The sequence below is a fragment of the Seriola aureovittata genome, chromosome 18 (assembly GCF_021018895.1).
Source record: "Seriola aureovittata isolate HTS-2021-v1 ecotype China chromosome 18, ASM2101889v1, whole genome shotgun sequence".
Lineage (NCBI taxonomy): Eukaryota > Metazoa > Chordata > Actinopteri > Carangiformes > Carangidae > Seriola > Seriola aureovittata.
In genome coordinates, this window is record NC_079381.1 from 24,318,025 (window position 1) to 24,342,481 (window position 24,457).

Below are 24,457 nucleotides of genomic sequence, written 5' to 3' on the forward strand. Positions count from 1 at the left end.
CAGGCGGCTGGGATCAGAGGGCGCCAGGTGCGACGCCGGCGCCGCGTCAATGCAAAGAAAATACAAAACAGGACGGAGGTTGTCTGAAGGCAGGAAGTGTTGGCTGTCTGGAAGCACCTGTAGGTATTTCTACAGGTGCGGAATAAGATCTGTGGACAGCTGGAGCTCGACTGAACCCAGATCAGGTGAACTGGTATTGATCTGTGTGTTCAGCCTCATGAAGCTGCAGTGTTAGTGAGTGTGTGGTCTGTGTTGACTTCACACCCCTGCACTCCAGCAAGTGTGTGTGTGTGTGTGTGTGTGTTTGCTTTTCCGACTTCTTGGCTCTTTGTATTCCTGATGCTCTGCAGACTAATTGGATATGACGGAGGAGATAAATGCAGATGTTCTCCCAGCATGCTCGGCGCCGTCAACACCAGAGCCGTGCACAGAGGGAGATAAAGAGCTGCAGCAGTCTGAGCAGTTCGCCATGAAAACAACAAACACAGCGAGCGAGCTCTGCAGGGTCCGGCCCCGCCGTCCTCTGGGCTGACACACACACACACACACACACACACACACACACACACACACACGTACAGGAGCATGCCCAGTGGAGTCAGGAGTCACACGGGGCAGACAGAGTTTTACTGTTGATGTTTTTGCTGAAAGACATGTCAGAACTCCTTTACCTCCTCTACCTCTAAGTACCTACAAACACACACACACACACACACACACACACACACACACACACACACACACACACACACACACACACACACACACACGTTCACACTTAACATGTACCCTTCAACCCTCAGGCTGTAATCAGGGAAATGTTCTAGCAAATTTGTTGTGCAATAGCAACCCCAAAGGAGGCTGAGTAATGATGCACAACAACAGCATGCAAACACACACACACACACACACACACACACACACACACACACACACACACTGTCATATCGTCTGTATGTTCGTGTTTTCTTCATATTGATACAAACAGATTTCAGACTAAAGACAAGCTGCGTTTCACATGTTCTACATACAAACACTATGAAGTTTACATGATGTGTTTATCTGCACAGTCGTGGGGCTGATGAACAGAACTGATCACACTGAAGAACCAGAACCTGCAGTTCCTCTAATGACCACCAGACTCTGGCTCCAACAGTGAGTCAGTCCCCATAGACTCCCATGTTAAAATGTCCAACTTTACAGCAGAAATAAAGCTTATGGTTCTGTATAATTGAGGGCGTGGCCTCTTTGAGTGACAGGTGGGTGAGCTGGGATTCACTAAAGCCTCGGCTCCACACACGCCCCTCCTCTTTGTCTATTATTGGATTAACTGGGAGTTAGGGGGCGGAGTCAGACACTGCCAAGATGGCGACCGTGGAGCAGCTGTGGGTGATGTCACAGAGGCCACGTCCATCTTTATTTACAGTCTGTGGTTTGGACAGAGCCAGGCTAGCTGTTTGCAGTCTTTATGCTAAGCTAAGCTAAGCTAACCAGCTGCTGGTTCATACAGTATGACGAAAACATGAATTGCTTGATTTTTTTTATTGATCTTTGTTATTGATTGACTGTAACTTCACTTAAAAACATTATTTCTTACCTCTTGTGAAATCTGCTGAGTTAGGTGGGAAAAAAAGATCAAATGCAGAAGCAGGAAATTGCAGTTTTACAGTTTGACATAATGCATGTTTCACATCTTCCTCTCAGTTAAATCCAGGTGATAATCTGACTGAGCACATACCTGTTCTCAGTGCAGTTTGTATGTGCTGTCAGTGCGGTGGCTCTGCAGAGTCCAATTCTTACCACCTTGTCTGGAGACTCCTGCTGCTTTTATGTTTGGTAATCCTCTCAGAAAGATGCTGGAGACCCTGAAAGCTGCTCCTGACAGGAAGCACCTTCTCCCAGTAACACACAGGGGAGGAGAGGAGCTGCTTCTGCGACCAGCAGTCAGCAGTCAGCAGTCAGCAGTCAGCAGTTAGCAGTTAGCAGTTAGCAGTCAGAAGTCAGCAGTTAGCAGTTAGCAGTCAGCAGTCAGTAGTTAGCAGTTAGCAGTTAGCAGTCAGAAGTCAGCAGTCAGCAGTTAGCAGTTAGCAGTTAGCAGTTAGCAGTCAGCAGTTAGCAGTTAGCAGTCAGCAGTCAGTAGTTAGCAGTTAGCAGTTAGCAGTCAGAAGTCAGCAGTCAGTAGTTAGCAGTTAGCAGTTAGCAGTCAGAAGTCAGCAGTCAGCAGTCAGCAGTTAGCAGTTAGCAGTTAGCAGTCAGTAGTTAGCAGTTAGCAGTCAGCAGTCAGCAGTCAGTAGTTAGCAGTTAGCAGTCAGAAGTCAGCAGTTAGCAGTTAGCAGTCAGCAGTCAGTAGTTAGCAGTTAGCAGTCAGAAGTCAGCAGTTAGCAGTTAGCAGTCAGCAGTCAGCAGTTAGCAGTCAGCCGTCAGCAGTCACTAGTTAGCAGTTAGCAGTCAGTAGTTAGCAGTTAGCAGTTAGCAGTTAGCAGTCAGCAGTTAGCAGTCAGCAGTTAGCAGTTAGCAGTCAGTAGTCAGCAGTCAGTAGTTAGCAGTCAGCAGTTAGCAGTTAGCAGTCAGTAGTTAGCAGTTAGCAGTTAGCAGTTAGCAGTCAGCAGTCAGCCATGTTTTCCTGGAGTAGAACTGTGATAACTTGTACCAGGTTTGGTTTAGAACAGTTTCCTGCAGCTGGAGGCACCGAGGAGTTTCTCTACAGTTTGTCTCCAGATTTTCATGTCAAATAGCAGCGTGGCAACAGGTAGTCATCTGCTTCCTGTTTTCCCACCTGTGTTTTTGAATTCCTCTGGGACGGGCAGAGCAGCAGCGTGTTTTCATTTTTGTCTCTTGGCTCTGGATTTATTTCTACATCGTCAGACTTTTGACTTTTTAAATCTCTGAACTCGACCGTCTCAGTTTTTGTGTTTCGGCTGCACTTGTTTCCTGAAAGTAAAATCTCGGACACATCAGAGCTCCGCAAGTTAAACTACAGAATATTATCAGTGTGTTAAACTTATTTAAACTGAAGTCACTTTTGTGGATCTGGACAGAGAAACTTTTCCATCAGACACTTAAACTGTAGAATAATAATAAACAAAAGCAGCTTTTTTTATTTCATTAATTAATCCAGATTCATATTAATTTCTAACGTTACTCATTAAAACCAGACTTTGCTGTGACCGACCTGCCGCCTCCAGGACAGAGGAGAACATTTTATTTTCCTACAAACTGAAAGTGCATGACTTTCTATATTTCCCCTATTGTTCAGTGTGTATCTGCACTGATGTGTGGGAGGTGGTAAAAACACACACACACACACACACACACACACAATTACACACAGTGACAGTCACAGAGAGACTGAACCATAACCTTTCCAGCCTATCAGAGATCTGGTACACACACACACACACACACACACACACACACACACACACTGAGTCCTGGGATCTGATGACAGGAGATCTTGGTTCAACACTATATTACTTTCCTGTCCTCAGGCCCACTTCCAATCGGGCCCAGCTGCTGATAAACTGACTGTGATATCGCACACGAGTCCTCGATCCCACACACACACACACACACACACACACACAACACACACACACACACACACACACACACACACACACCCTGCCCAGGCCTTTGCTTGAGGCATACACACACACACATATTGACGGACCAGCCTTTTACTTCTAAAACACACAGTGAAATGATTCCAGTAACCCCGCTGGAGGATTTAGAGATAGCAGAGATAGAGTCGGTCCGAGGGGCTCCGAGCTGCAGCTGCTGCTGCTGGTGGAGGAGGTGCTGGTGGAGGAGGTGCTGGTGGTGGAGGAGGTGCTGCTGGTGGAGGAGGTGCTGGTGGAGGAGGTGCTGGTGGAGGAGGTGCTGCTGGTGGAGGAGGTGCTGCTGGTGGAGGAGGTGCTGGTGGAGGAGGTGCTGGTGGAGGAGGTGCTGGTGGAGGAGGTGCTGGTGGAGGAAGTGGTGGTGGTGGAGGCCGCAGTGATGGAGAGCAGAGCGATGCTAGGAGGGATGAAGAAAGCTGGTGAGGGGAGATAGAGGAAACTATGGGTGGAGCAGAGGATGGTGGCGAGCTGGGGGTGGAGGGGTGGAGAGCACATACTGTGTGCAGCGTGGACTTATGGAGGAGAGAGTTATGTGTTAAACCTCACAGTCGTGTCCCAGAGGCGGGAACTCATTTCACATCTTCATCATCTCTCTCCATAACGAGCGAATAAACTCAAACGCTGGTGGATGTCTTCGTCTGACAGACGCTCAGGGCGCCGACTCTGGGCTCACGTGGGCGTGACCAGCTAATCGTTTCAGTTTTGGTGAGCGGAGGCACGAGTGCTACTCCAGAGCATCATGGGAAACAGGCTGGGAGCACGATGTACACATTCTCTGTTGCAGCGGCGAGTAACTGTTGCCCTGAATATGATTCTGAGGGGGAGACGATGTTGAACTTCCTGTTCTCTCTGACAGGTGAGTCCAGCCCTGACGTGTCGCCAGGTAACAACGTCCATATTGGATGATTCTGCAAAACTCATGGATGTGCAGCAGGTTGTCATGACATCATGGTTTTGTTGCCAGGCGACATCTAGTGGTTGTAGTGACGATGACAGGAGTGAAGAGACAGAGTCCACAACAAAACACAGCAGTTAGTAGTGTGTTGTTTTTGTTATTATTGTAACCATGGTAACAGAGGAGTGTGTCCGGAAGTAGCGCCAGTCTACTGGACCTTGGTTGTCATGGTTACAACAATGACAACAACGAACGGTCATGGATAATGGAAACAACAAGGGACTTGACGTGGACTGCGTCACCGACACTCTCTCCCCTTCGCTCCTGTCATCGTCACTACGACCACTAGATGTCGCCTGGCAACACAACCTGACTATGATGTCATAACAAGCTGCTGCCCAGACGACCTGCGGGCTCGACTCTTACAGGAGGACGGCGTCATCTTTTCCTAAATTTAACATCTTCATTATTTCTTCACATTTCCATCTGCATTGCTGCGGCGGCGACGGCGACGGCGGCGGCGGCGGGACGTCCTCTCTGCTCCGGTGCTCAAACTCTCTTCATCCTGAAATAGGAACCATTTATTGCACAGTTATGGTTTTGTGGTGGTGCAGGTTCTCCTCTCTGTGGGGGGGGGGGGGGGGTTCAGCGGGGAGCACAAACAAACACATAAATTAGATATTGAATATACAGGAGGAACTCAACAGGCGAGCCCGCAGAGAGAAACAATTGCAGTATATTGATGTGTAAGTAGGATGCAGCGCTGGGGGAGGAGGGAGGGAGGAACATGCTGGGGGGGTGAGGGGAAATTAACTGGCTAACATCAGTGGAACATCAGAATAAGGGGGTTGTTCTGGCTGTGATTTGTTGAGCTTTAATTACCCCGGTGCATCTCTCCGACAGCTGCAGCCTCCTTCACAGCAGCTTCACTCTCTCTGCTCTCACAGCGTCGTGTTCGGCCACAGCGTGCAGATGTTCCCACAGAAACATCTGTAAACGGCCTCTGTCCTCGAGCTGCTGAGCAGCTGGTGGAGACCGAACACAGAGCTAACAGAGACGGAGGTTCATCAGGCGACAAGCGGCTTCTATCATTTCGATTTCATGTTTCAGGCTCGTTTCTGCTTCTTTCTCAAACAGTTTAATACGTTTCACTTCGATGGTGTTTTCTGTTTAGCTGCAGTTAACAATCCTGAATGGAAATGGCTAAGCTTACATCCACTGTCTGTTGTGTACGCAGTGTGTGTGTGTGTGTGTGTGTGTGTGTGTGTGTGTGTGTGCACGGGGAGGACCGTGAACAGACAGGTCTATTGAAAGATACAAACACCAACTCTCAAGTTACTTTTGTGCCTTATCTTGTCCTTGGTCAGGTCAGTCTCACAGTCAATACGAAGGATCTGGAGCGCAGCCACATATTACAGCTACAGTGAGCAGCGGCGGCCGGACTAACACAACGCCATTAAGCCTTCCTCTGTGAGGGAATATTATCAGAGTCTGAATCAGAAAACTTTAATCATCCCTGCAGGGAAATTGCTTTGTTACAACTGCAATAAAACACAGCCAGAAACAGGAAGTCAAGATTACTATAAAAGCATAATAATAAATACACAGCAAGTGAACAGGAAGTGTACAAATGCAAATGTGCAAAAAGTTGAATCTTCAGGTCTCTTTAACATCAGCATACAGCAGGTCCACGTCCTGTCTCCTCTGCACAGGGCTGCAGGTGTGTGTGTGTGTGTGTGTGTGTGTGTGTGTGTGTGTGTGTGTGTGTGTGTGTGTGTGTGTGTGTGTGCTCGCCGGGAGACAGAATATTATGAAAAGAATAACAACTCTGTGCTGTTCCCAACAGTTTCTATTCCCCCAGAATGAGAATCACTGGAGTGCAGCAAACAAGTATCTGGGAGTCTCATATTCTGCAAATAAACTCATATGCATCCGCCCGTGCAGCCACGCACGCACGCACCCACACACACACACACACACACACACACACACACACACACACTTAAACACACAGCATACAAGCAGATTCATCCTTGAATGAAGCGTCTACCTGCATTTAAAACCCTGAAGGAAAAAAAGGGACAGATAATGAAAATGTTTATCAGGAGACGATGTTTCTAAACCACTCGTACATTTAATGATCTATGGAGCCTCTTGGGTTTGAATGAACAACCACTCGTCTCCGGTAAACCGAACATTTTCAGATAACTCGCCGTCGTCTCCTGGAAATTAGGTTTCTGTGCTAATATGCTAATTTGCAGCAGCAGATGCCACATGGTTTATGTTTCCCTTCGATGTAATGAGGAAAAGTTTTTAATGAACCAATCAGCAGAGTTGCAAAATGTTGATTCCAAGCACATCAGTCAAATGTTCACTGACAACACGTTTTATTTGTTTTCCTGTCTGCTCATAACAACTAAAGATATTTCCTAATTAGCATTAAATACGACGTGCAGCTGAGGCTGATGGGAACGCCATTAGTTCTGCAGGCATCGGCCATGAACCAAAGTAACTGTGATCTGATGATGGCGCTACAGGAAAAGTCAGAGGATCATCAAAATCATTATATGTCATCCTCTGAAGACCATGAATTTGGACGGACCGATCAGCATCGCCATCTCTAGAGTTACGCTGCTGTGGAGATTCAACCTGATTGAGCTTCAGATGATGAGAATGTTTTGTATTTATGACCATTTATATTTCTCTTGTATCTATATCTGTATCTGTGTCTATTTTTAAGAAAAGATTGAATGTTATTGTGATTCTTTTACACTCAGGATCAGTGTATAACACTCTGCAGTCAATGGACTGTGGAAAGCAGAGACAATCTGAGGGTAAAATATCTGGAAAGCGTTCACACTGACCTCTGCATGAACATCTCTGCTGTGTGTATGTGTGTTTGTACATGTAGAGGGAAGGTCCTGTGTGTAATGCAAAATGTCCATTATATTTTCCCAGTAAACTATTGATCCCTTGTAGCTTGAGGCTGTTATCAGAGTCACATAAGGGTCTAATTATGAGTGAACATGGATCGGTTTGTGAAATCCATCAATCTTTTCGCCCCGTGGCTGATTAACAAAAAAGAAAAAGAAAAAAAACTGAAGAAGAGGGTCAAAGTTCACCGATCACTCTGACAGCTCTGAATGATATCAATCAGTAACACTGAGGTCAAATGTCACAGTGATGGACGGATGAGACGTCCAACAGCAGCTGAATGAGTTTATCTCACATTCACCTGAGCTGTTCCTCCACCTTTAATCTTCTAATATTAATATACAGTGCACCAGGTGTCCACGGCTTCATGTAGCAGCAGTTTCCTGTTGGTATATTGGTTAGAAATATTGGGTGTCAGTCTCCTTCATTACTGATAATCAGTATCTGAATCAGCCCCGAAAAAACCACCTCTAATCAATACGACGTGAAATGTCACCGTACGCAGATGATACACAACCGTATACCTCTGTTTCTCAACACAACCCAACTTCTTTTCATGCTCTTATTACCTGTCTCTCATTGGATCAGTTGATATTTGTTAAAAGGAAATGAGAACACACGACCTGTAGAAACGAGAGAGGCAGCTCACTAAGTATTTTTAAAAGAAAGATAAAAACTAGTCTTTAACTAGCTCTGACATTTGCACATGTATGTACTGCTCAGCACGTCTTTTAAAGGTCTGCCTATTGTTTTATTCATTGTTTGATCTCATTCTACATTAATGTTTTTAGATCAATGCTTTTAAAGATTATTATCATATTATATATATATTATATTATCGTTTTTAGAAATCCTGCCAGAGGACTGCAGTTGAAAATTAGCCTGTTGGCTAACACTGGCACATTTACAGAAAGGTTAATTAATGTGCACTGTCCTTTTCAAATAAATAAATAAATGAATGAATGAAATGAAATGAGGTCAGAGAGTCTCGCGGACGATCGGCGGCTCGATAGAAAGCGACGATTCTCTAGTTTAAGTAGAAAGAAAAAACGTGTGCATGTCAACAACTCCTAGTGTCTGCCATGATAATAAAATACTGAGACATTCACAGCAACATCTGAGCTGCAGACAACATATTAATCCTCATCTCATCATCATTAAAGTCATTTCACTTGTTTATCAGGTTCATGAACAACCTGCACCGAGTCTCAGCTCGACTCCCAGTCTGTTCCTACAAGTTCTGGCTGATCGTCTTTATTTGGATTTCATACAAACCCTGCAACACAAAGAATAAAAGCAATAAAAAACACCCCCCACCCCTCAAACACACATATTTACACACAGAACAATAAATGACCAAGTAATAAATAAAACCAATAGAAATAAGACGATAATAACAGGAACTGAGGAAACACTGGAAAGCAAAGACACCGAGAGAGTGATAAAGATAAAATCATAAAATACTAGAACAGAGGAGATGTATTAAAGTGAGTGAACCAGAAATAAAAGGTAGGATATTAAAAATCGAATAAAACTAAAGACAAAATATTAAAGATAAAATAATAAAATGCTCAAAAGAAAGGAGAAGTGAGTAAAACAGAAATAAAAGTGAGATATTAAAAGGAAAATAATCAGAATAAAAGGACAAACCAGTGAAACAGCTTCAAATATGGAAATAAATAGAAAGAAAAAGTTTTCCCTTCTTCATGCAGGTAGGTGAATATGAGTGTCCTTCAGCTGCAGCCGCCGGGCTCGATGTCGTCGGACCAACCAGAGGAAAGTGGAAAAGTAAATGATCTCAGTGAATAAGCTGGAAATCTTTCGCTCCGCTCATAAGTGTGTCAGAAGGGTCGGTCCGTTACTGACAGATTAATAATTCAGAGAACTTAATGAAGGAACCTGCTGTGCAACAGGAAGCCGGAGACTGCAGCTGTAACACACACACACACACACACACACACACACACACACACACACACACACACTGCTGCTGAGGGAATTTAACTGAAAATACACTTTTCTCACAACAGGTGTAAGTGGCAGGTTTTGTTGTGCAGCTCAACCGGCGCGGCGTGAGAGTTTCTTACTCGGCGGCGTGACGAGATGCGAGCCTGTGGTTTGTTCAGACATGTCTGTAATAAGAGTCGGGCAGAGCGGAGCGATGTGGAGAGGCTGCAAAGTCCGAGGGAGTTAGAAGAAAGTGTTGGTGGATATTTTGTTCCTGGACAAAACCAAGAGTCAGATTCAGATCAGATGCTAATTCAAATCATTTCCTTTAGTTTAACTCAAAGATTGACCGTCGTAGTTCGTCTCGTCACGTTTTATTATATATATTTAGTTATGACGGGGGTGAAGGAGGAAGTCAGGTGATGAAAAGTCCGTGTTAAGAGGAGGTTGAGGTGGATGAAGGGTCGACAACACACAGGAGACTGTGTTTTTCATCCCTGCGTGAAACCAGCTCTTTATGTTTCCTCCAGCAGTTTCTGTTGAACACACACAGAAAAAACCCCAATAAATGGCAGAAGCAGAGTGATGCGACAGAGACAGTCACTCCTTCCCACAGTAAACAATGACACACCAACTGTCGAGTGTAAATCGTAACAGTGTGTGAAAACTGTCACGGATGATGAAGCACAAAACACCGAGCTGCCAACAAACCTCCAGGGATGAAGCTGCTGAGTTCATACACATCATGTGACGATAACAACCATTTGTGTGTCTGCTGGAGGCTCAGTGTGATTTCTCTTCTCCTCACAGGTGCAAAGATGGAGGAGGTGAAGCCAGTCAGCAACAGATACCTCAGAATACACACTTCACAAAACTAAATCATTGTCATTCAATCACATGATGTGACTGTGGCTCCTCCTTCTTCTCCATGACTGTTTAAAGCCTCTAGAACGTTCCCAGTAGAACCTCCTTCAGATCCCCAGAACCTCTTAAAGTACAGTACATCTAGAACCTCCTCAATGATCACTAAACCTCCTAGAGGACTGTAGAACCAACATGTAGAACCTCCGAAAGAGTTCCTAAAGGACCTTCAATAATTAGTCAATTATCACTAGAACGTCCTAAAGGAAACCTGGAACTTCTTAGAATGCCTCTAAAATATCTTTTAGACCCCTAACACCTCCTGAAGCACCTCCTGAAGAACTCCTTCAAGGACTGGACATCCTAAAGAACCTTCATTACCTTCTCAGTTATCACTAGAACATCCTAAGAGACACCTGGAACTTCTTAAAATACCTCCTTAATGACTACTTAACCTATTCAATAACCCCTAGAACACATCTAAATGACCACTGGAACCTCGTAAAAAAAACATCCTGAAGAACATGGAGAACTTTCTCAATGGCCACCAAGCCTCACAAAACACTAGAACCTCCTCAGTCACCAATAGACTACCTAACCCTAACCCTAAACAACCACCAGAACCTCCCAAAGGACCATTAGAACCTCCTAAAGAAACCTTATAACGTCCTCAGTGGTCACTAAACCTTCAAAAGCACATCTAGAACTTCTTAAAGGACCTACAGAACCCCCTAATGGACCAATAAAACATCTTCAAAGGACCGCAGCTCCCTCCTGAAGAATATCAGTCAGTAATGAAGCAGATCGTACAGACAGCTGGATGAAATGCTAATAAGTTAATCGGGTGTTGTTCCAGCTTGTCATGGATATTCTCTCACGTCTTGTTTTGCTGGTGGAGGAGGAGGAGCTCCGTCCAACAGAGGTGTTCGGTTGTGCAGCAGTAGATGTGGCGTCTGTGAAGGTCACAGCGTACGATTCCACATTATTTCCATGCTCATCAAACCTGCAGCGACTCTCCTGACCCGCGTGAAGCTGCGTGTGGTGTGTTTCCACTCTTATTTATTCAGCTTCTCCCTTTAACATGTCGTGTGTGTGTGCGTGTGTGTGTGTGTGTGTGTGTGTGTGTATGTGTGTGTGTGCAATAAATGTGATGCCAGTGACAGCACATATAAATTATCATGCAACATCAAGCTGTGCAGACATGCATGAATATTAACTATACGTGCACAATGCATCAGTATTGAATGTGTGCTGTTCTAACTGTAGAAATGTCACATCAAATATCAGTTCTATACTAATATCTTCTTATATTTCACACAGTGGCTGGAGGATCTAACATTTGTTGCACTTTATATCTGTATTTTTCAAAAAGCCTGAAATAAATCTAATAAACAAAAACATAATCAGTGAAGGAAAATGGCTGAGAGAAGAACTGATGTTCTGTACTGAGATCTGAAGCCATGTAAAGGTGAAGTGGTTAGCTGAAGAGATGTAATTACACCGTGAGAAGCCTTTTCTTTACCTGCTGTAAGAGGACACACAGAGGACAGAGACGGCGGCGTCGACTCTTATCACAGCCGCTCAGTGTGTTTGTCAGGTCTGTGCCGTAATCCCGTCGCACTGTAACGACACAGCTTCACAAACTGTGCGGGACGTTGTAATTACAATCTGCACAAGCATCTTCACTTACATGTTGCCTACGCACCATAAAGTCACATCAGACAGGATGAGAGAACATCGTGAAGTTATCACAGTCGGTGACGTGCGTCTGTAATTAGCATGTTACATACGTGCATGTTAATTGGATATGGTCACTTATGCAGTAACGTGCATCATTAAGGCTCTGATCCTACGCGTCTGTGTAATCGTATATGTTTGTTATGTGTGTGGTTTCTTCTTTCAAGCTTAAGCTGATTATCTGCAGGTCTAAAATAGGTCAAATCAGTGCGCTGATGTTCTCGCCACAAGGGAGCTAAATTTATGTCTTGTTTTTTTTTTTTGTGTGTGAACATTTGATGTGCACCAAACAAAACCCACGACCAAACGGGCCATGCCTGCAGAGTTCAGGCTTCACTTCAGCTGACAGGGAGGTAAAAGGTTTGTGATATAGCCAGGAGCCAGACGCAGCTGGGCCTCAAATGTGACAAATGGAATTTCAAAATGCAGCTCAGAATAACTGGGGAGCAGGATAAGACACGTAATTGGTTAGATGCCTCGATTTAGCTTGTTAGAAACAAACAAAAATAATGTTTTCACTTGGTTTCGATTAGTGAGTCAGGAGTTAGTCTAATGAATTGAGGCTTTTCTGTCCTGGTTGACCCACAGACCTTCAGGCCCTGTGTGTCCAAACACAAATAAAGCACTAAATTAAAACAGCTAATCAGCTGCAGATAATGCAGGTGAGACTCTGGAGAAGTTTAAACTAAATATTCTGTCATTTGCATTAGTATGGGAGGAAATGGCTGAGTGTGGTGGAGGAATTACTCAAATCCTTTATTTGGATAGATTAGTCCAGTGGTTCCCGGTCGAGGGGTCGGGCCCCTCCAAAGGGCCACCAGATGACTCATGGGAGAGGAAAGAAGAAGAAACGAGCACAGTAGAGAGACAGGAAATGGGGAGGCAGAGAGGGGGAATGACGTGCAGCAAAGGGCGTCTGATGCAGGACTCGAACCGGGGCCGAGGACTGTAGCCTCTACACATGGGGCGCCTGATTAGACCCCTACGCCACACGTAGAAACGACCTCTGATTCGCTGATCTGATTTCAGTGGATGCTAACGTGCTAATGAACTTGGTCATAAACCAAAGTATCGGACAAATTGAAAACATGATGAAGAGAGGAAAAGTCAGAGATGCGTAGATAAGTTATTAGAGTTCATCCTGAGGGGAAACTGAACGTCATATCACAAAACATCCAACGGTTGTAAGATGTTTCAGTCTGAACAAAACTGTGGCCCCAAAGGTCAGAGAGAAGTCCGAAACATGAAGCATCAACAGTGAAGAACCAGAAGCTGCAGTTCCTCTAACGGCCACTAGAGTCCTGCTCCAACAGTGAGTCAGTCCCCATAGACTCCCATGTTAAAATGTCCAACTTTACAGCAGAAATAAACATGTTAGAGCTAATTTCCTCCTTCATGACACCTGTTTATATAACTCACCTGTTTACATTTTAGTAAGGACTACAGTTATGGAGGATTGAGGGTGTGGCCTCTTTGAGTGACAGGTGGGTGAGCTATGTATATGAAATGAAGTCTCAGCTCCACACACGCCCCTCCTCTTTGTCCATTTTTGCACTAGCTGGGAGTTAGGGGGCGGAGTCAGACACTGCCAAGATGGCGACGGTGGAGCAGCTCACTCTGAGCTTCAAAACAGTTCTAGATCACGTGTGGTCCAGAAGAAACTTATGAACGTAGCCGGACACATTAGAACAACGTATATTAATTATTTAGACAATAACTCACTGTGAATACATGTTGTGTTTTCAGAGAGAGGTCTTTTAATTTGACACTTGTCCAGCAGATGTTAGCGATGATGTCATGGACACATCTGCATCAGCTTCCCATGCTGCTTGTTTCAGACTCCCAGCACCCATCAACGGTTTATATGAGCTTACTGTGCACAGCATGGAGGATGTTGTGCTCTCTGGTTCAGGCCCAGTGGAGCCATCCACAGCCTCCACCTTCGGCTCCACTCCTTTGTTACGGCGCTGGCGGCTCTCCCAGCTGTGGAGAGGCCTGGCTGCATTCCCTTTTCTTCCAGACCAAACTACAGTCTGCAGCAGTGGTGTGCGGTGACTTTTACAGGTCGACAAACACAGCTGTGAACTTTCCTGAGCATCTTTCTGCAGCATCAGGACATCTTCACCTTTCTGCTCTCCTTCCTGGCTGAAGAAGCATCAGGATTGTTCCTTTGAACTGACAGTAAACAACTCAAATATGCATGAGGGAAAATATCTAAGAATCACTTCTATGGTAAGTCTCAAAATATTTAGCATTAACTGACAATGACACACTCCAGAGACATTGCAGAGCCCTGCCTCGAACTGCTCAGACTTACTGCACAGAGAATCCCACACCCTGATTAACAGGGAAGAGATTAATATGAAAACTAAACCGCAGAACAGATTTAAAAGGTTGGGTTAACTGTTAAATATAAAAGCTTTCCTTGCAGGATTAGTTATTAAAAGTTGCTCCATAATACGACCTCACTCCTCGTCATCACACGTTGATTATTAAACCTTCTGCAAAGATCCTCGCTGCCGACGGATGTCACATCAGAGCACCAGCTGATCAGCTGACGCCATTACTCCACATATCTTTACAAAGAAAACTGTCGTTTGCTGCTGTGTTGTTGTTTAAAATCTCGTTTACAGAACCTTTAAGTCAACTTTTACCTCAGGAAGTTTTGTTATGGGGGAAAAAATGGGATAAAAATACATCTTCTTAACAACCAACATCAGCTGCACAAGAAACATTATTTATTCAGATTATTGCTGAAAGTATCAGAATAATATAAAATGTGCCGTCATCATCTCCACACAGTCGCTTTAACAAGATGTTAACTCCTCATTTTTCACATTTTATGCGCATCTGCTTCGTCACCAGGCGACAAAGAGGGAAGCAGCTGTGCAGTGATTTCATACATCACACAGACGTTTGGAACATGGTGTGGGAGGTAAAAGACCCCAGACATCACACACACTCCCAGCGCTAACACAGCTAACTCATCACAAAGTCTCACTGCCTGTATAATCGTGTGGAGGGAAACGCATGTGGGTGTTTGAGAGGTGAAGTTCAGCGCTGAACTTGTCCGTCTCCAGCCTCCACAGCTGGAGCTGCATCTGTCAGTGAGTGTGAGGGAACAAACCGAACCAGAACTAATTCACTCGGTGCTTTCTGACTTTTTGTGGGCTCTTCATCACTTCTGATGTCTGTCCTGTTGTCTTCAGACATTTGAAAATATTGTATGTCTTTTATTTTTTGATGCCTTGATTCATTGACTGTAGACTGAAGACATTTATGAAAAGATGATGTTTACGTCATATATTCACATTCATGTTATTTATTTTTGTTTCTTTATGGTAAATTAACTTCTCTTATACAGATCTCTTCAGGTCTTATCAACCACAACAGACCACATTCACATTTACACACACACACACACACACACACACACACACACACACACACTGATGGAACAGGACAGGTAAACAGGTGGACCGGAGGAGCCGGGGATCGAACCAACAGCCGCTCTGCCTCCTGAGCCGCAGCAGGTGATGACCACAGTGTTTAACCTTCAGGTGTGAGCGTTATTGCTGTGAGACAACATTCCTCCGCCGAGCTCCAAGACCAACAACACACACCAGACTTCAGATACAGAAACACAAGCTCACAGTAAAAGATCGACTCATGACGCATCCCGCCACCAAGTTCGGTGCAAATCAGTTCAGTAGTTTTGACAAACACACAAATAGACGCAGGTGAAAACATTAGCTCTTTGGAGGAGGTGATAAAGATAAAATCAAAAGCTTCTCTTTTGTTTACTGCGTTTCTTGACGGTGTTTTGTTTGTGTCGCAGCATTTCACTGCACGACAGCGAGACTTGGAACATGAAGAACGACGCGGCGGCAGCAGCTGTGATCGACGCCTCTGACACTGAGGTTGGTGAAAGACACAAATTCACTGAACTCCACCGGTGACAGAGCTTTTATCTCTCCTGTCTTATTAACAAAGAGCAGCGCAGAAGCTTTCAGGAGCTCCTCGTGGTTACCGTCACGTTCACCACTTAGTACGACAGATGTCTGAGGCAGCGGCTCGCTTCAGCCGTCGCCAATTAATGTCTGTCGGAGACTTGATGGAAGAACAAGATGGAGCTCGTCTGTTGTAGGTCTGTGTATCTGTACTCGACCCCGGGTTGTTTATGAGGTGGAAGAAGAAGTGAGAGTTCCAACTCCAACAGAGTGAGACATCTTCTCTCCAGATGATCTCACATCACTATCAGGAATCACACTCTCCGGTTAGATTTAAGATTATTAACTGAGTAGTTTTCAGCATTTGGATCAAGTAGCTGATGAAAATAATGTGTGTCAGTTTCAGTATCAACAGCTGTTATTTCAATGTATCAGATACATATTTAATCAGCATTAAAAACAGACTGGGGATCAGCAGATACTCAGTATTTAAGGTTTCGGATCAGGATCGAGACCAAATGCAACAAGGGAAAATTGTGTGATTAGGTTTTTCCACCAGAAACAGCTGGTAGCTGTTAGTTAGTGGTTTCAGTTAAAAATGAATTATTAAATCATTAATAACACCATCTCTCCTGAACCTCAGAGATCCATATTTTCTTCTTCTTCTGTGTTTCTATTTGAAGTGTTGATCCAGAAGAAGATATAAAAACCATCTCAGTGTAGTTTTACATCTCCTCTCTCAGGCTTCTCTCTGCAGCTCTAGTAACAACAGGTCGGTGAGCCAATCAGAGGAGAGGAGGCTCTGAGCCTCTCTTCTGATTGGCTGACTGTTTTCTGAGTGATCCAATAAAAATAAAGCAGATTTCAGGTAAAAACACTCAGAGAAACCAAATCCTGCAAGGTTTGGATGGTGGGTCCAGGTGGGCGGGGCTTGGTGACTGCTTTGTTGTGACATCACAAAGTTCCAGAAGTCCTGACGGCTGGTTTTAAGGCTCAGTTTCTGAATACAGGCTGTGTGCATTTCTCTGTGGACTGAGGCTTTGATACTTTCACAGTATTAATATAGAAGCTAGAGCTGATCTATAATCACACTACACATGGACACAGACCTTTACACTGGAGCAGCTTTAACCAAGAGTGTAAGTGCAAATGAACAAAGGAAATAGTTTGTGGCTTTTTTGCAGATACTTAAAAATCTTTCCTCCATTTCTCTCAGGACGTATTTGTTCATATATATATGTTTAATCTACAGGACCCAGGGATGAGATCTGGACCCACTGACAATTTTTGCCCCATTTGTCCAGTCCAGCTGAAAATAGAGAGTTTTAGTGCTGCTCTGCCTCCGTGCTCCTGATGACGTCTTTGACCACAGTCTTCCTCTCCTGGCTCAGCCCGCTGCACACAGCCAGAGCTTTTTTAGTCTGAGCGCTCTGCTGGAAGCAACGTCGCGGAGGAAAGTTGTCACAACAGTCTGATGGGCTGGGGGCTGTGTGCAGAATGGTAGCGAACGGCAAATGGCCATCGCGGCTCCGCTTCGCCAAAACAAATTACTTAGAGCTCCTGGCGGTGTTCATAGCCCCGAAACGTTTTCAGCTATTTCTCCAGCACTGTCACATTTTGATAAGCTCTGACAGCTCCACAACAATACCTTACATCACCCATCAGAGGGAGGCTGTTCTCCCCACACAGGCCTGCACGCAGCCCGCTACTGTAAGCATTACTGTGCATGTGTGACCTGTCTGCAGGGGTCGCAGCAGGTTCATGACAACAGAGCAGTCACCTCATCCACAAACAGCTCACGCTCTCTGAGTCTCACAGCCACATTTATGTCGACTCCTTAAACCCTGGAGGCGCCTGAGACTGGGGATTACTGCACATCAAAGACTCTAACGTGATTGGTTGCAGGTAGTTACACCTGTGTATACACAGGGATGGTCAGTGTCAGTCCACCACTGTGGTCCAGACTGAAATATCTCAGCAGCTACTGGACGACATTTAGTGCAGACGTTCATGGTCCCAGAGTTGAAACCTGTTCAACTTATCCAGGATAACTTTCCGTTATCTGGCTCATCTGAACCTGACATCGTCCGTCCTGATAACCTGCGGCAGGAAGGTGATCTGATCCAGGTGATAACCCTGGGTTTACCTGTCCGGCTCTACCTGTCTGAACAACCATCAACCCTCTGATACGACCCGTAGCAGCGTCTCCTCCTCGGCGGCAGGCGAACTGGACCTTGGTTGTCATGGTTACAGTTATAAACTGTACCGAGAGAGGCGTACCTCAATCGTCACTATGGTTACTATAATAACCGTCATCAAAAATATTGTTTCAGGTCGTCCATTTGTTCATCTCGTTCTCCTGGACTCGATATCTCAGTAACGTCTCAATGGAACTTCTTCACATTTGGTAAAAATGTTCACCTGGACTCAAGGATGAACTGATTAGACTTTGGTGGTCAAAGGTCAAAGGTCAAGATCAGTGTGACCTCAGAATACACTTCTTAGCCAAAGTTTCACACAAATGGTTCATATTCTCTCGGCCTCTGGATTAACAGGAAGTGACCTGGAACTAGTCTGAGTGGCGGAGGGATACGACCACGAGGAGGTGGTTCTAGTTATATTAGTTATTATGTCGTTAGTTACCCTGGTCTGGAGCAGCGAAGCGAAACGATTCGACTGATTTATAAAAATATCTACTGCTCCTTATTGTTTGTCACATGATTGTAAACTGTTTTGTCCCCGTCAGGATCCTGTAGGAATGATGACTCCACTGATCCTGCTCCGGAGCAGGTCAGGAGCTCAGCATCAGTTACCATGGTGATTTACCCCGGGAACAAGTGAGCGGAGCAGATTCTCCAGGAAGACCTTCATGGTGTCGATCTCAGTTGATGACATGAAAAGTGGCAGAAATAGTTTGTGTTGAAGTTGAAACCCTGGTCATCTGACCAATCGCAGCGTGAGGAGGGCGTGTGTGTGTGTGTGTGTGTGTGTGTGTGTGTGTGTGTGTGTGTGTGTGTGAGGGAGGTTCAGATGTTATCTGACCGTCCAACAAGCAGTTTTTTAAGGAGCACACTGGCTCATTTCGTCTCGTTCTGACCACAGATGGAAGTGTGCTCCGATTCATCAATATTTATCATGAGCCCTTTAAAGTCTTCTACACATGGGGCCCTTGGCTGCAGGGGCCCGGCCGTGAACACTAATGTCCCCTGGTAGATGATAATTCCTCTCTGGCTGAGAAAACACTGGTGGAAATAATGTGGTCAGTTGTGGCCAATCTCCATCATGCCAGGATCCTTCGTGCTGTCACAGCCAAGAGGGAATCGTGGCATCCCGCTCCAGGATCCAGGACTCTCTGTTGGTGACAATAAAAACACAGCATTATTTAAATATTTGAGATTATTATTTGTCCTCTGTGTTCTGGTTCCTGAAGGCCTCTCTGGACCAGGGGACGGCTCTCTCTGTCTCTGCCTGCCATGTGGGTTTTTGGGATGGATCCTGCTGGACTGGTGTGCCAGCTCATGACGGACAAACACTGTAGGATCCCAGTTTACAGACTGGTTTCTCATTATGGGACCTTGAGCTCTCACGGGGATAAACCCATTTCACGGTAGCTGCTGCTTTAATGTCGAGCTCAGGTTATCAGAGTGTGTAAAGGGTCTCCACTACAGTTCATGTCCTGGTTGGCAGGCCGGTGGTCGGCTCATACGTTTGTCAGATGTCGTGGTGCATTCACTGACAATTCAAAATGATGCCAATCAATGAAACAAGACGCATATAGTAACAGACTCTCCTGTGTTTGCTCTGTGTTTTGTTATTTGAGGAATTGTGTCCCCTGGGAGTCGCCATACTGCAGCAGATAACTGTAATAATCTTTCAAATGTGGATTCAAGCACCAACATTGGTATTTTTGTCCCGTTAGCCAATTTAAATGCCAAGATGGCCGCCATTACCATGTTTTGGGGCACATTTGAATGATTTTGCAATGTAATACTATATTTTTGACCATGAGGATGTTAAAGTCACAACTCTTACATTTCCTCAGAACTTTAATTGAGCAATTTCTATCATCTGCATCTGCATGAAAACAATGTGTTTACAAACCATTTATTATGAATGTTGAACCTAAAGTCCTGTGAGAGTCGACATTCTACTCGTTTACTTGTCTTAACATTAGCTTGCTAGGCTAACTCGCGAGTGCTAGGCTAGTTAGCAAACTTTTTTGTGAGTAATATTTTTGCTTTGTTAACTAAATAAATGAATTTATTGCAAAAAAACAAAAAACATAACATTTCCTTGCCAGAAATGGCGGCCATCTTGGCTAAGGTGTTTCATCAATAGAGTGATACCAAGGAGGATTTGTGCCACGTCTAGGACCAGCATCCAGATCTGAAAGACTTCCCTGAAACATTCATCTGCTGAACTGAAGTGGTTGTTGTTGGTGGAATCTGTTTTCAGTCTCAGTGCAGAAATAAGAGGAGTGTGGCTGCACGTCATCGTTCTCTGTCTCCAGGTTTATTATTTAGAAATGAAAGACACAGTTAGTCGAACCCAAGACGCTCGTTACACCAGGTGTTTTACCTGTACGGACGACTGTAGTGTTTCTTTTCATCGTGTCGTCGTTGTTTGCGCTGTTGTTTGCTTGGATTAGCTCCCTCAGTGTAGCTAGGCGGCTAATCTTGTTTCACGTATCGGAGGCGGAGTAAGTTTGAAAAAACAGGACCTGAAGAGGAAGTACGATGAACATCAACAACAAAACCCCCTGGGGCCGGAAGAAAAGAAAAAAGGGGGGATTTTTTCAATATTCTTTCTTCCCGTTCGCGTGTTACCTGAACATCCTCAGGGTGTGATTGTGCCCGGCAGCTTCTTCCCTGTAAATCCACTGTTTTCTTATTTTGTCTGACAGTGAATCTCACAGAGCGGGAAAAAACGGTCCTCCATCAGCCTGTGGAGAGTGAGATGAGTGCTGAGCAGAGAGGCGGTCCTAACAGCTGGGCGGACGTCTGCAGCATCTGGAACCTGATGCAGAAGAAAGTTACAAGACATCTAAGTTACAATAATGAGCAAACACAGTCTATCTCAATTAATAACACACCAATCATTGTGCTGGTCGTGTCCAAGACCCTCTGGTCAGCTGGTCTGGGTCCGGTTGCTTGGTTACACCAGGGTTCAGATGACAGCGTTTACAACAGAACTCGCCAATTTTTATTTTACTGACTTTTCCTAGAAGATAATGTTTACACACACACCTGCACACCCTCACCTGGATACAGCTTGTATTCCCACGGTGTGTTCGCCTCCAATGCAACAGAACACTGGCTACAAACAGAGGAGAGAGAACACGTCATCAGAGCCTCAGGGAGCCTCAGCGCTTTGTGTCCAGTCTGACCCGCCACAACTAATACTAACTAATGTAGTGTGTGAGCTGAGTGGAGCCGCTGGCCTGTAGGTACACACAGTTCTCATGAACATATGGTGATTTACATACAGAGCTCAGAGACACAATACACACACACACACACACACACACACACACACACACACACACACACCGTCACTGCAAACACACACTCAGAACTCTGCAGCTCCTACGAGAGAATAATGAATTAAGTGATGAGCAGTACATCCTCTGCAGCAGGTAGATTTTCCTGTATTTAACACACACACACACACACACACACACACACACACACACACACACACACACACACACACACACACGACTGCAGTGTATTCTCCTGCCAGATAAACTGTTCCCTTCATCTCTGCAGAGCTCCCTGGATGCATCTTATCATACATGTTCTCAAACTGCCAGACTTTGTATGAGCGTGTGTGTGGTCCTGTAACAATGTGAACACACACACACACACACACACACACACACACACACACAGCTGTTAGTGCTGGCTGTGTGGAGGATGTACAGTCAGGTAAAAAAGCCTGAAAAGGATTGGGGGATTTGTAATTCGTCACATGCTCGCGGAACAGGATGTACAGTCAAATGTAAAGTGACAAGCATCACAGGACGGTGGAGAGACAACAAAACCAATGTGCAGTGCACAGATAGGAAAAACAAGATGTCAAATATTAAGACAACAACAACAGAATATGATGTTTTTCCCACAACAAACAAAAGGTTTAAAAAAAGCAGTGTTCATGTCCCATCATGTTATTGTCATTCATTCCAACAGAAATATTCACAACAAAATCCCCGTCACAGAATTACAAAATGTTTTCAACCATCAATTTTGTTTCAGTTTGAATTTGTTTTCAGTCTCTTTGTGTCATTTTTTGTTACTTTTCTAGTCATTTTGTGTCTCTTTGCTGCTGCTGTTTGTCTCTTTGTAGTTGTTTTGTGTCCTGTTGACCTGTGTGACCACCTGGACCCACCTGGACCCACCTGGACCCACCTGGACCCACCTTTGCTGCTAGCGCTTTAGCAATGTAGCAGTGTAGCATTTTAGCATTGTGGCGGTTTAGTTTTGTAGCATTGTAGCAGTGTAACAGTGTGTGTGTGTGTGTGTGTGTGTGTGTGTGTGTGTGTGTGTGTGTGTGTGTGTGTGTGTGTGTGTGTGTGTGTGTGTGTGTGTGTGTGTGTGCGTGAGACGCTGGACACAGTGAAAACTCCTGAAAGCAGCTGAGAGTCAGAGGAGGAGTAAATCCTGGAGTTGATGGATGAGTGGAGGACAGACGAGGACATTAGCGTTGGGGGACATGTCTGAAGCAGTCGATCGATCGTCGTCTCCCTGTGGACTACAATCTTCTCCACCTGATAGAGTCAAGAGGGGCCACCTGTGGCCCCGGCTCTCACATCGCACCTCCTCTCCACCCATTTATGATTTTGTCTTATGTGTCGCTTCTTCTTTTCTTAAGCTCATTCGTTTCCATTTCCCTTTTCTATTTACTCTCCATCTTCTCTCCGTCACCGTCACTGTTTGGTTTTAATAATAACCTTCCTCCTTCTTATTCTGCACTCGGCTCTAAAAGCTCGTTTTCCCTCCTCTTTCATCTTGTCTTTATTTCATCCATCATCCACTCACCCTTTCATTTTCTCTGCCTGTGTGTCGTCTCACCACAGTCTCACTGTGTCTTATTCACATGTAGAAAACGTCTGGCTTTCATGCCTGGGCCCCCTCCTGTTCTCTATCTTCTCCCTGTGGAAAACGGCGTCCTGCAGAGAGCGGGAGAAGCTGTGTGGGCATGAACACACACATACACACACCTGCACACACCTGCACACACCTGCACACACCTGCACACAAAGCAAAAACGGTGTGTTCAGTGTTTGAGGGAAAAATGTGACAGAAACATAAACGCTAGCATCAGGTTTACTGTGTGTGTGATAATGTGTGTGTAAATGTGTGTGTGTTGGTGTTTGCATTGTTCACGTACCTGGGTCAACACTGCCCCCTTCAGGAAGGCACGTGTCACCACGGCTACTCAGATTGAAGGTGGGTCTATGCATGTGCACATATATAGTTTAGTAATAAGTATAAAATCTGATCACAAATCAGTTCAAACTCTTCTCCTTTTTAAAATTCTGGTTATTTTCTGATAAAAAAAGTTGATGAAGTCATTAATTTACTGAGAGTCTAAAGGTTGTTGGGAGTATTGGCAGAGATAATCAGCTGTTTGAATCTTAATGAAGAGAAGGTGTGATTGATTGGACACAGCAGTCAGACGTGTCTCTGCACCTCCGTCGATCAATGAAGGAATGACCGGACGACCATGTTCCATAATGTTTCATAACACGGACGTTATAAAATCCCCATGAGAATCAATTCAAGCATTTATAATGATGGGAAATAGGTCTACAGTTATGGGTTTGTGTACATAGATTTATCTTTACCTCCCACATTAACCGATGTGCAGAGAGGAGACTCTTTGCTGATGAGATGGTAAACACAGCTGAGCGGCGAGAATCTGCAGCACGGCAGGAAGACATCAGCAAAGGTCGGGAGTCGACCACTTCACTGCTTCTCTGCCGCCGCGGAGAGAAGGGCAGATAAAGCTCTTTACACGCTGCAGTGGATCAGATGAGCTAAATAATGTTTATTATTAACTGTTTTTATTATTATTATTATCAACAATGAGCTATGATCTATCTATCTATCTATCTATCTATCTATCTATCTATCTATCTATCTATCTATCTATCTATCTATCTATCTATCTATCTAAACTGGAGTTTCTCTGCACAAACCTAGAAGTGGCACATTATATTTCTTTACATATTTCAATTTTTTATTTATATGTCACAGTATAAGGACATATTTTTACATTTTATGTTTATATTTTATCTTTTTATCTTTATAATCTTAAGTCTTATTCTCTATTCTTTGCCTTTTACATTTACATTCTTGAAGGAGCCACTGTAATATAATCTAATTTTCCCCTGGGGATCAATAAAGTATTTTGATTCTGATTGATCCTGATTCTGAAACCTGTGATCGGTGGACTTCAGTGACTTCATACATGTCTCAAACTCTTTTCATGTTTGTTGACATTAAGTAAGAACC

At 44.6% G+C, this 24,457-nt stretch overlaps 1 long non-coding RNA gene across 1 annotated transcript; it reads right to left on the reverse strand.

Moving 5' to 3' along the window:
• Positions 1-16,660: 16,660 nt before the first annotated feature.
• Positions 16,661-21,315, reverse strand: LOC130186723 (uncharacterized). Its single transcript, XR_008830338.1, has 3 exons — positions 21,202-21,315; positions 20,768-20,957; positions 16,661-19,293 (listed from the first exon to the last, which is right to left on the reverse strand). It is a non-coding gene; the product is annotated as an uncharacterized LOC130186723 (long non-coding RNA).
• Between the last annotated feature and the right edge of the window lie 3,142 nt (positions 21,316-24,457).